The 12845-nt window shown below is 35.3% G+C and overlaps 1 protein-coding gene and 1 pseudogene across 1 annotated transcript in view; one reads left to right on the top strand and one right to left on the bottom strand.

Moving 5' to 3' along the window:
• The window catches only part of TRDN (triadin), a 112680-nt gene that overhangs the window by 20775 nt on the left and 79060 nt on the right, over positions 1–12845 (top strand). The window lies entirely within an intron of this gene.
• LOC115296393 overlaps positions 1–12845 on the bottom strand; it is a 31585-nt pseudogene that overhangs the window by 13040 nt on the left and 5700 nt on the right.

Genomic DNA, 12845 nt, shown 5'->3' with positions numbered 1-12845 from the left:
AAGAAAAATTTTTTCCTGCTCTACTTTTTCTGGATACCATAGAAAATCTTCCATGCTTCATTTCATCACATTCTTATTTCAACACATTTTCAAGGTCAAACCTGAATTCCTACATGTATTCAGACTCCAGGGGTCCCACTTAGGTGTTTAGGGGCACTTAATACAGTTTTTCCTTTTGTCATGTGCTGTGAAAAGCCTTAGGGACTGGAATCATTTAAACTTGTTCCCAGAAAGCCAGTACTCGGATAAAAGGAAAACAACTTGGTGTCCTTGTGATGATTAACTTCAACTCATCCCTCAGATTTCAGCTCAGTTGTCACAGTCTATGATTAAGACCCCATTATAGACTTTCATAGGACACATACATCTCCTTTGTAACATTTATCATAATTGTAATTGTCTATTTGTATAATTATTTAATAGATATCTCTGCCACTAATTAGTCTTGGCCCAACAAAGGCAGAAACAATAAAGAAGTTTTTTCACCTTTTGATCCCAAAAATGTAGCAAAGTGCTTGGCATACAGTAGCCATTCAGTAAATCACTGGGAATAAATGCACATATGGGCATATGGAAGGGGAGTTACCAGGAGTTCAGAGCTCCTCCTAGGCCATGGAAGTGATGTTACCAACTGGTAGGAAGCAACAGAGGTACCCTGGTTTGAAGCTGGGAGCTGTGTTAAGGGAAAAAATAATTCATACTGAGAATGGCACGTGACTGTGACTGAGCTGGGTTATTCTTAGGCGTGCTCATTTTCTACTCTTTCTTTTCTGCCGAACAATTGAATACTCATTTACCATTTGTTAAACTTTAGTATATTTTTGAACACCCTTGATAACTATGACTTGTAAAGAATCATTCTGTTTGTTGACAACATCAACTGGACAAATAAAAGTTAAGGTTGTTTTTAAAATCATTTGTAGTTCTTGTTTAACACTTTTTTCTTCAGGTTGTGATGTTAATCAATAAATCAATTAATTAATTTTGAAACTTTAACTTATGGAAGAAGTTATTTTCAGAATTTCTAGTATGAATTTTGTTCTAATTATTTGAAAAGTTTCTTATAATGCATCCAGGCATTGAACAATCATGAACTGTGACTATTTTTTTTTACTTAGGTATAGTATAAGGTATAGTGATAGAGACTAGTGGGGAGAATAGACAGGAATATCAGTGTAGTGTAATAAGAAATACGAATTTTAGAGGAGCCTGGGTGCTCATTTGGTTCAGCAGCAGACTCTTGATCTTGGCTCAGGTCATGACTTCAAGGTTCAGGGGATCAGGCCTCATCAGCATGGGTCCTGCTTGAAATTCTCTCTCTTCTCTCTCTTTCCCTTCACAAATAAATAAATATTTATAAAATAAATATGAATTTCATACAAGTATAACTATGATTCATGCACATAATACCATGAGAGTATATAAGTAATACCAGTCTATACCATGTTGAGGGACCAAAATGGGAACATTCTTAGGAAAGGATTCTGTTTAGAAGAGATAGTTAAGTGAATTCTTAAAGAACCACTTACAAGTCAGCTGGGAGAGAACAAAAAAGAAAAGTGATTGATTTCCTAATTTTGCTTCATCTGTGTCTTATCAACTTTTTAAAATTCTCTAGGTAATTAATAATTCAAGGTATTCATCAACCAGTTACTTTGAAATTGGCAGGGCAGAGTTCTTCTTTTTTAAATATGCAACTATGTTCTAGGGATAAAAGTAATATGAATATGCATAAAGAAGAAAAAGATACAATACCATCACTTTTATCATAACTGTATTATGATTTTCTTTGTATCATATATTTGGTATAATAGTATAATATAATTTTACATGAGGTTATGCCTTGAAAAATGCTTTATAATTTGATCCCTTCCACAAAAGCTTCTTGAACATCTTTTCTTTCAGTAAAGATAAATTTTTACCAACATTTGCCTTCCTGTATTATAGTTCACTATATTGTTTATTTATCTAATTGCTTTATGTTGGATCTTTATATTGCTTCCATTTTTTTATTATTATAAACAACATGGAATCATCATATCTTAGCTCAGCATTATTAATTCTTTTGTAAAAATTTTTTTAAAAAGATTCAAATATATTTTTCAAAAATTATGTTACATGAATAAAATATTTATAAATAATAACATAGATTAATATATAATAAAGATAATATTTCAATTAATATAAAAATAGATTCTTCAATAAATAATACCTGGACATGGCTATACATCCAGAAGAATATCAATGGACTCTTTGTTTAAATTATATATAAGGTTAATTCCAGATGAATTAAAAACTTAAATATGAAAAATAAAACATAAAAGTCTTCATTAAAAACCTAAGAAACTATATGTAAAGGCTAGTGAGGAAGAGCTTCCTAACTAAGGCTAAAATTCTAGAATCTATACTTTTGTTAAAGGTAGACATAAACATGGAAATATATGAGACAATAAATTATACCATAAACTAAGTAAAGAAAAAAAGCAAAAAACAAAGAGTAAAAATACTGTATTTAACAGAAGTTTTCATTTGGCCAAATGTATATGCATTTACGTAAAATTCATATTTATGTGTGAATGGGTTATAAATTTAAATTGAAAGATTTTCAGATGTGTAATAAAAATAATATAAGTAATATGTGAAACTGTTTAAAATGATAAAGTTTACACTTAAGTTTTACTTAAAAATATATTTAATGTTCATTTATTTTTGAGAGACAGAGAGAGACAGAGCATGATCAAGAGAGAGGCAGAGAGAGAGAGAGAGAGAGACATAGAATTTGAAGCAGGGTCCAGACTCTGAGCTTCAGCATAGACCCTGATGTGGGACTCAAATCAATAAACCGTAAGATCATAACCTGAGCTAAAGTTGGATGCTTAACTGACTGGGTGGCCCTATACTTAAATTTTTAAAACATTTCTTTTTCTACTTAGTTATTTTAAATTATCTTATTTTTATAAATTACATTTCATTATAATGAAATTATTTTTATCATCATACTTCATTACATGCAAATTGTTTATTCATGGAAACCTGTGGATAAATTCTAGTTTGGTCACATTGACCAATGATGATAGCTTTGAAAAGATTTATTTTCAATATTGAACTTTGGCTGGGCTTTGCCTTTGATAATAAGCCCATTCTACATATGATACTATAAGTGATAATTGAAAGTTATACTCAATTACATTAACCATCAAAAAAAAATAAGAAGCTTAAAGTATATTGTGACATTAAAGTTGATTTAAACTATGGTTAAAATTTTAAATACCCATTTCTTTAGAATGCAGTACTTTTGTTTTATTATTAAATAGGTTTTAAAGAAATAGTTTGGAACCATAGTAGTAGTGTTACATATCTAATGTATTATGTCAATTATTGCATGCCCTTTTCTAAAAGGTCAGCTTATTCCTTTCCAATATGGTCAGAGGAGTTTTGTCCAGCCTTGCAAAGAGTGTATATTTATTAAACTCTTACAATATTCTCTCTATATATCTGGCTACTTTGTTTGCAAGCATCACAATGATGGCAACTTATTGCTCCAATTAAAAACTTATTTTCGGGTACCTAGATGGTTCAGTTGGTTAAGCATCCAACTTCAGCTCAGGTCATGACCTCATGGTTTGTGGTCTGCTTTGGGCTCTGCACTGTCAAAGTAGAGCCTGCTTCAGGTACTGTGTCTCTCTTTCTCTCTGCCCTTCCTCGGTCCTCTCTCTGTTTTCTCTCTCTCAAAAGTAAATAAATATTTAAAAAACCCTTACTTTATAAACAACTAAATACTCCTGAATCTAGTCAACAGTGATGTATAAATCACATCCTTTTATACATGGGTGAAATATGCATATCTGTGTGTATGTGTGTGTGTGCGTGTGTGTGCGTGTATGTGTGGACATTTGGCATATACATTAATAATTATAAAATGCTGAAAACTAAGATATGATCAGTTTGTTCAAGTACATATCAAGGGCTTCTAGTGACTAAATGCATCATTTTCCCCAGTACCTGCTTCTTTTGCTTAGTGTTCTGTCTTGGTGACTGATATCATCTACCTACTTTCTAGAGTTAGAACTTTAATAACCAAATCACTGACCTTCCCCACCCTCCAATCATGACATCATTAAATCTCTGCACCCCACAACTTAATCATCAAATTGTTCAAATCTTGCAGATACTATTTCTTGAATATTTCTGCATCCTGTAATTTTCTCTCCATTCCTCATGCCATCCCCAGAGTTCAGCATCTTATCACAGAAACTTGGATTTCGGCACAATTTTCTAATTTAGTTTCCGAGTCTGCCTCAACTCCTGTGCCCTGCTATTTAAATAAACTTTCCAAAATAAAAATATGATCAAGATCTTTCTGAGTAAAATTCAGCTGTGGCTTGCCATGTTATTTGTTATAAAGCCCAGCTTCCTCATGTTAGCAGTCACAGACATTGGAGATGTATTTTCTTCTTACATATCTCTTGCCTTTTCTATTTCCATTTTGCCACAAGGGCCTTTGTCTCCAGCACCATGCATAGATGGGCAATTTCTTAAATGCAGCCTTTTATAATGCTCTAGGTTTTTACTCATGCGGGCCCACTGTGTGGTTTAAAGTGTCCTCCTACCCTAGCACCTCGGTGGCTACGTCGGTTAAGCCACCAACTCTTGATTTTGGTTCAGGTCATCATCTCAAGGTTTGTGAGATCAAGCTCCAAGTGGGGCTCTGCACTGACAAGGGGAGCTTGCTTGGGATTCTTTTTCTCTCTCTCTCTGCCCCTCCCCAGCTCGCATGTTTTCTCTCTCTCTCTCTCAAAATAAATAAATAAACATAAAAAGAAGTATCCTACTCATGCTAAATTCTCACAGTGGCCTTCACTTGACATCTTCACACAATTAGCAAACAATGCTATGGTTACAGTTCCCTTGGCTTCAACACTTGCTAAACTCTGGAAGGGAGGACCAGATCTTGTGTAATTTTTATCTTTAACACTCATCTGTCATGGAATATGTTTAATATAGTTTTTTCCATTTTATTTTATTTTCTTGTTTTATTTTGATTTATTATTTTATTTTATTTTGGAGAGAATGTTTGAGTGGCGGAGAGGGGCAAAGAAGAGAACGAGAGAATTTCAAGCAAGCTAAGTGCTCAGCGCAGAGCCCATGGTGGGGCTCAATTTCATGACCCTGGGATCATGACCCAAGCCCAAATAAAGAGTTGGTCGCTCAATGGACTGAGCCACTCAAGTGACTCAATATACATTTTCTGATGAATGAAAAGAGGCCAGATTATAAGTCCTCAAGGGGCAACTTTACTTCAGCAATCTCCTGAGAATTCATCAATTTACTTTAGATAGATGTTCCTTCTTTTGGTAACAATAGTAATCCTAGTCTCATTTTCTTTAACAAAGTATAAGAGAATATCATTAGAGATGGGCGCCTTACTGCAATTTATGCAGCTAAGAAAAGTATTACTAAAGACATTTGAATTGATAACTTCAATTCATTCCCACTAGCACTTTTAGAAATGCATGCTTTAAGATTGAGATTTCTGCAAAGATCCAAATTAAAAAAATCATGTTGCAAAGTAAATACACAAGGGAGCTTCCTGTTATCATCTCAGCAAAAGTTTCAGGATCTGTGAAGGTTACATAGTGGCAGTAAGAAAAGTGTAAAGAATCTCAAATCTTTAAAATTTAGAGAGAGCAGATCTAGGTCCATCTTTTTCATTCTTATATCATAGAAAATGCCTGGAAAAGTAAGTGCTTAGTAGACTTTTGATGAGTGAATATATGAATGAAAAAGAATGTGAAAGTTGGGAGAATATATATTTGAATGAGTGGATAAGGAAATTGAGCTCATATATTTTAAGCTATGGGGTAAAATAAATCAAATATAATATCAAAGTAAGATGGCTTGACAAATCATAACAGATCTCTATATAGACAGGAAACAGGTATAAAGAAATAAAAAAAACCTTAGAAAGAAGAGAAATAAATCTACATGTAATTTATTGTTCTAAAATTCCAAGAAAAGATAAGACGCGGATTGATTTTGGTTGAAAAGACAAAAGCAAGTGTTTACATTTTTCCTAATGGCATCTCAGATAAAACTAAATCAGCTTATTCATTTCTAGGCTACAATTGTGTGTTTTGATCTTAGTTTAGATTATGCTTACAGTCCATGAAAAACCAAACTTGGACAGAAACACAAGCGTGCTTTTTTTTCTATAATGGCTTTCTAAATTCTTTTGTGCTGATTATTTTAAAAACTACTATACAGAATAAAAGGGGGAGGGAAACAAATAGCATTATGGTTGTGATTGGATTTCAGTAGCCCTGTGATCTATCCATTATGTTTTAGTAGCCCCTGGAGTAACAAAAATTTGAATTCTAAATATCTGAAATTTAAATAAGAACTGATGCTAGATTGAATAATAAATCCCAATGCCAAAATTTAATTTTATATTGCTGCATAATTTTTATAAATCTAAATTTCATACTTATTTTAAATATAATCATTTTCCTTTGGCTAAAGAAATAGTATGAAGTCATTGTTGTGGAGGGAATAGCATAATGATTAAGTTTTGTCTTTGGTGCTGTTTTGAGATATTACCCTGGATTGCAATTGCCAGTCCATAGGGCATATGGAAATAATGTGAGTCTTCATATGAAAGATGTCCTTTCTAATGTCTGCTTCTGGAATGGTAGGGAGGAGCAAGTTTATGGTAAGTATCATATTTTCAGAGTTCAGTTTCTCTATCTTATCATCATTGTTCCTTCCTTTCCCTTCACTTGGCAGTAGATTGAGCTAGAATAACACTTGGCATTGGTGGCACTGAGGAAGGTAATAGGCTTACTTAAATGTGAATCTTCTATTATTCAAAATCACCTTTTATAATTCTTTCTAATGTTTATTTTTTATAGAGAGAAAGAGACCAAGCGTGAGTTGGAGAGGGTCAGAGAGAGAGAGGCAGGGTCCAGGCTCTGAGCTGTCAGCATGGAGCCCAACGTGTGGCTTGAACTCACAAACCAAGAGATCATGACCTGAGCTGAAGTTGAACGCTTAACCTACTGAGCCACCCAGGTGCCCCATTATTCAAACTCATCTTGAAAACAGACAAATAACATTTCTCTTCCCTGGAATACAGACAATATAAGAAGAGGGACTATATGGACTATTTCCCCAGCTCTCTAAGAATAGTGCTTGACATGTAGTTACCTTAGTGGGTATGTGCTGGTATTCCTGCCGCTCTAGTTTGAGCTGATAGAACTGACCAAGCCTAAAACTCTGGATCTGATCTTGGCACCACTATTTACCAGTACTTATCTTATCACATAATCTTTCTGAGGATCGGTTTTCTCTTCACTAAGGTGAGAATGGGGTTAGCTGCCCAGCCTCCTTCAGGAAGATCAGTTGATATGATTTACGTAATTTGGCATCACAAATTCTGAATACACAGATGTATGATACTGTTGTCCCAACACAGAAACAAACAAATAAAAACTTCTGAACCAGTTATTTGTTGCCAGTCAGCTTGCAGTTCCCTAGTCCAGATAGATTAAGACTGGGAATGTTATAGGTTGTACTCTGCAGAAATGTGATTGAAGAAGCAAGAAAGAGTACAAATCTAGGTATTCTCTACTCAACAAGTCTTTGTCTCTGGTGTGCAATCGTTATTGCTCAGAAGAAGGAATATCATCTACTATAGAAGCACAAATGAGGGATTTGGAGTATCTGGGACCTTGACCAAGATCACCATTCTTTGATTCTGTTACATTGATATTGTGTTGAAGAAATGTAGCTCTGCCATGATGAAATCTGCTTTTCAACATATAGAAAAGGCTGCAACTTTATTCATGCTAGACATGCAGCAAGGATGAATAAAGGTGCCAATGATGGCTAGGTCTCTTTAACCCATTTCAAGGTAAAGCATTATATTGTCCATAAAGAGTTGATCAATTCTGGCCCTTAGATATTAGAAATTGTCAATGGCAATACATTTTGTTGCCTACAAATTTTGTCCTCATTGTACATCCAAGAGATATAAAACATTGGTACTAAAATCTTTATTAAAAATCTATATGTAAATGTTTAATATTTATTATCACTCCTTTGACTATGCTATATTTCAAATAGCCATTTTTGGCCAACCTTCTTACTAACACAAATAAACTGTCAAGTATGGTTGACTAAGAGTGGGGAAAGGGTGAGAAATCAGATGGATGCTGCATACATTAATTTTTTCATATTTGTAACTTTTCACTTGTGTTCATTTATTTAATTGATAAGTACAATATAAATAATAAATTATTTAGTCTTTTAACTGCCATAGCCTAGCTCCAGCATGTCCAGGGCTCCCTGAAAGATGAACCAGCGCTGTTGGTTTGCACTGACCTGAGAGTCAGCTTTATTTATTGAAAAAAATGTATGGGGTACAAAACAGAAATGACAATTGCCTTAGACAGTGATTTCTGATGACAAATTCTTTGGTGTGTAAAAATTTCCCAGAACCTAGATTGATAGAAGACTCATGCATAATCTTTATCAATAGTAATTGATGTAGGTGACTTAGATGCTTATCATATGGGGAAGGAATGTATCTTTAGCATTCAAATACAAGGCAATTGTTTTTAGAATAGCAAAGGCAAAAGTTAGTTCTTTGTGATCAGGGGTCAATAGCCTGTTTTCTTGAGGAGAAGTAAAAAAACAGGTTTCTCAAGAAATGTAATATTTTCTCCTATAATCACAAAAAAAGAAATTCCTATAATAAGTTCCTTCACAAGGTGCAATAAGCATATTTTTAGCATAAGGGGACAAGTCACTCCTGATACCAGTCAACAAGGTGCCTTGGGGGTCAGTGCTCAAGGAAAAATAATTGAGTGGGGGGTAGACATCGGTCGCCATCTGACAGCCTTTCAAAGCCGCTTTACCTCACAAGGAGGGTTTTCCCCCCTTGACTTAGTGAGTTCAGAAATGTCTTCCAGCATTTAACAACTTATAACAGCTTATAAAGAGCCACAAATGCATACAATGCTATTCAACTGATACAATTGTGCTGAACTAAGGCAGAATCCTACTCATCAGAGCTCAAATTTAGGAAGGAGAAAAGGGACATTACAGTTAGTCCCGCACTTATGAACACCTCCCGAAGATACTCAATACCTGTGAATACAATGACTGTTGCTATTCTTCCTCAGCCCTCTTCCTCCATCACTTATAATCAGCGATGCTGGATGCTTCTTTACACAAAACTCTGAATTTATATTCCATCCCTTTGTGGATTGTACTTGAACAAGACTAAGGCCCTAGGAAAGCTGAAAACTGCTTACCACCACTCCTGTTGCCCAGAGGCTTTGTTCCCACACAGCCCCCCATCATTTTCCCATAACAAAGCCCCTCGTCTTTCTCCTTAGCCCTCACTCTCAGGATTCTTCACCAGGTTCACTCCGTTGTTGACTCACTCTACCCATTGTCTGTTGTCTGATTCTAACTCCTCCCCTTCACACACCCAACCCAGGTGTCATTCCCAGAAGAGCCCACCACTATTCTTGGCTCCTTTCTCCTAGAGAGCTAAAGACAGTGGCTGAGATTCAGTGGTGTTCCACTTGTAGAGTCTCTGGGGGCTTAGGGGAAGGAAGTGCGCCATTTCTTCACATTAGCGTCACACCCTGTGATAGTCTAGTGATAAAGGGGCACATGCAAAATGTGCCCTTGGAACGCCTCCCTGGGACTGATAACACGAAGGATACTGGTGGGAGTGGGTTTCTTCTCTAATATAGCATCCATGTTAGGAGCATCTGCTACATAAAAGGCACCAGGATGCATTTCAATATTCAGGTCAGCATGCCAATTCAGTAACGTTTACCTACAGCTGATCATTGCACTGGGCATCATAAGTATACAACTGAATATAGCCATTCCGGTGGGAGACCCAGAAAAATAAACAGGTAATTGCAATATAATATGTTAGGTCTAAGGTAAAGGTACAAAGAAGGTGGTTTGGAAGCCTCCAGGAGGGACAATTAACTCACTCTACATGTTTGTATCTAAGGATGCTTGAAGGAGCTGGGGCTTGGGCTGGCTGGAACTTGCTCCCATTCCTTAGGTTGACAAAATAGAAACACATAAAAAGCATGAACATGTCTACAGTTTTATTTATATAACAGTTCATCTTCCTAATATTAAAAAAGTTTTGATGGGCATATTGAGACCATAACCAACCTTTATAACATTCTTTCATGAAAATGGGGAAATACATTTGTGTTCCAAATAACTATCTTATGAGAAAATCCTTTGGGACCTAAAGCCTTTTTAGAATAAAGAGTAGCACCAAATTGTGGAAGAGATGAACAAAAATGGCAACGCTGTGTTTTTTGTAATTGGCAGTTAATACATTAAAAACACTATGAGGTTTCCATGTGAATGAGAATGTGTAATTTTACCCATTAAGGGTTCTAAACATTGGTTGGAGACATACATTTCTGAATGTACGTTTCTTGGCTTTATTATAATGGTAGTTACGAGTGAGTTGAACATCAGTTGTATACTTTGCAATGTAAAGTATCTTCAGAGAAATGAACCCCTAAGCCTCCGGAGCTTACATTCGTAGTTATATAACCTTAATTATCATATACATGAAAAAAGTTTAATCTCAGTACTTCAGGAATTCATATACAGGCCAAAAGAATGAATGGATGGAGCTGAAATAACTTGCCCCACCCCAAGAGAGATATGACAATATTTAAAAGGCCATATTTATATGAAAGGGTACTTATTGCTATTATCAATAATAAATTGAACTATGGAAGGTTAACGAGAGAGAAAGGAGTTAATACTGTGCTACTCTGTTCCTCATGATAACCCGATGAAGTAATTTTAATGATTCTTATTTAATAGGAACACTAAGGTACAGAGTAGCTAGGAAGGAGCAACATCAGGATTCTAACCCAGCACTGTCCCATTTTAACCCTACTTTTACATCACCGTGTCATATACCTTCCCTATACCTGGTTCACATTTAATAAGTTCTAGCTTAAATTATTATTTCCCAATTTTTAAACCATTAAATATCTATTTTTAAGTTTCTACTTTGTCAGTTACTCTCCTAAACTCAAAGATCAAGAACTGGCAACCATTTTATGTAAAGGGCTAGACAGCACATATTTTAGATTTGGTGGGCCATATGTTCTAGGTTGCAATGGCTCAACTAGGTAGCCAGAAAACATAGAAAATAAACAAAAGACAATCTATAAATGAATGGGTGTGATTGTGTTTCAAATTAAGTCCTGAAGAGAGAGTAAGGAACAAGGTGGACAATCAGGGTAAGTCCTTTCAGACTTTGGCTGCAGAACACACACATTCACAGAGGACCGTGTCCAGGAATCACAGACCTTTGAGGTTAGTCGAAGTGTATAATTGGGAGGGATGAATGATAGGAGATAACAGGGCCTCAGAGGTGGAGACAGCAGGTACACAGTCTGTTGGTTTTATGATGCTTGCATAAACGTAAGCCTAATGCACCTAGGACTTTGCTATAGGTCACATTCCCTTAATGGCACTTACTGCCACTATGGTTTTCCATGAAGAATTTATATGCTTTCACTTTCAACTGGTTCTGGTCCCTGTAGGAAGGCAGGGGCTGATCGCTGATTTACAGTTGCAGATACTGCCTGGCTTACAGACAAAGCAGTACCCAGATCCCCAAGAGTCACCAGGTCAGCCTTACCCCAGCTCCCAGTTTACTGCTCCATCCCTAACCTTTTACTATTGGCCTGTGGCATGTTCTTAATGTCTTTTTAAGATAACCTGGCAAGGCTTTTTCTGATTACTCTTTCTTTTTAGAAGAACCAAAACCATCTAAAAGATAAGCAGATAAAAAAATACTTGAATGCTTTTTAATTTCTCATTTAGATTTGCAAATCTATTTATGGCAAAGTCCACTTAGCAGCTATTCAGCCTTTCATCAGGATCCATTGCAGGGCAAATTGATTTTGTCCCATTCGCTAATAGCTTGCTTGCTTTAGGTCACAGAATCTGAGGGGGATGGGACTACAGAAGTGTGCTGTGAAAAATAGTAAAATATTGTGTCAAAGGAAGCAGTACTAGAATAATGAGTTTTAAAAAAGACTTTTATTCCTAAGGTCTTTGAAAAGCACAAATGAACAATGGAATAAATTAATAAGTAATTTCATTAAAATGTTCTGCTTTACATAATTAAGACTTAGATTTTATAGATTATACTTGGTTTCAATTTTGTGAGAAACCATATTCAGGAGATGAGGAAATGTTGCTATTTTGCTACAAATGCATTTCAGTCATATTTTGGAAACTCTGGGTTCAAAAACTGTTGCCATTTTATGAATAAAGATATGTGATTCTCACAGATAGATAACAATACTGTTTCCATATTACAGAGGCAAATTCTGGGCTGAAGCCATATTCAAGACCCATTTTTTTAAATGGGAAACTGCTTTTCTTTATTGAGGCCTTAGGAAGAAAATTAACTTTGGTCACATATTACCTTAAAAAAAATCCAGTTTTACATTTTCCTAAACAGGACCAAATAATCAGAGAAATAATTTCTTCTGTAAAAATTGGCCAAATTTATCAAAAATCTAACATACAATGTAATTCAAATTATGTAAAGACTGCTTGGGATCATAACATTCCAAAATGTAAGATAGTTGCAACTCCATCTTGACCAGTGTGAAGTATTTGCTCTCATGTTGCTTTGGTCCAACAGAGTAGAGCTGAATCAGTAAGAGTAAACTAAGTACCTAATCTTTCGCGAACAATTTAGATTGTTACTGGCAGCAGAATTATCCATGATGAATAGTTCTACTACAACAAAGTATAATAAC

The sequence above is a fragment of the Suricata suricatta genome, chromosome 7 (assembly GCF_006229205.1).
Source record: "Suricata suricatta isolate VVHF042 chromosome 7, meerkat_22Aug2017_6uvM2_HiC, whole genome shotgun sequence".
In the NCBI taxonomy this organism is placed as follows: domain Eukaryota; kingdom Metazoa; phylum Chordata; class Mammalia; order Carnivora; family Herpestidae; genus Suricata; species Suricata suricatta.
The sequence above is the reverse complement of the archived record's forward strand: the minus strand, read 5'-3'. Positions and strand labels throughout refer to the sequence as shown.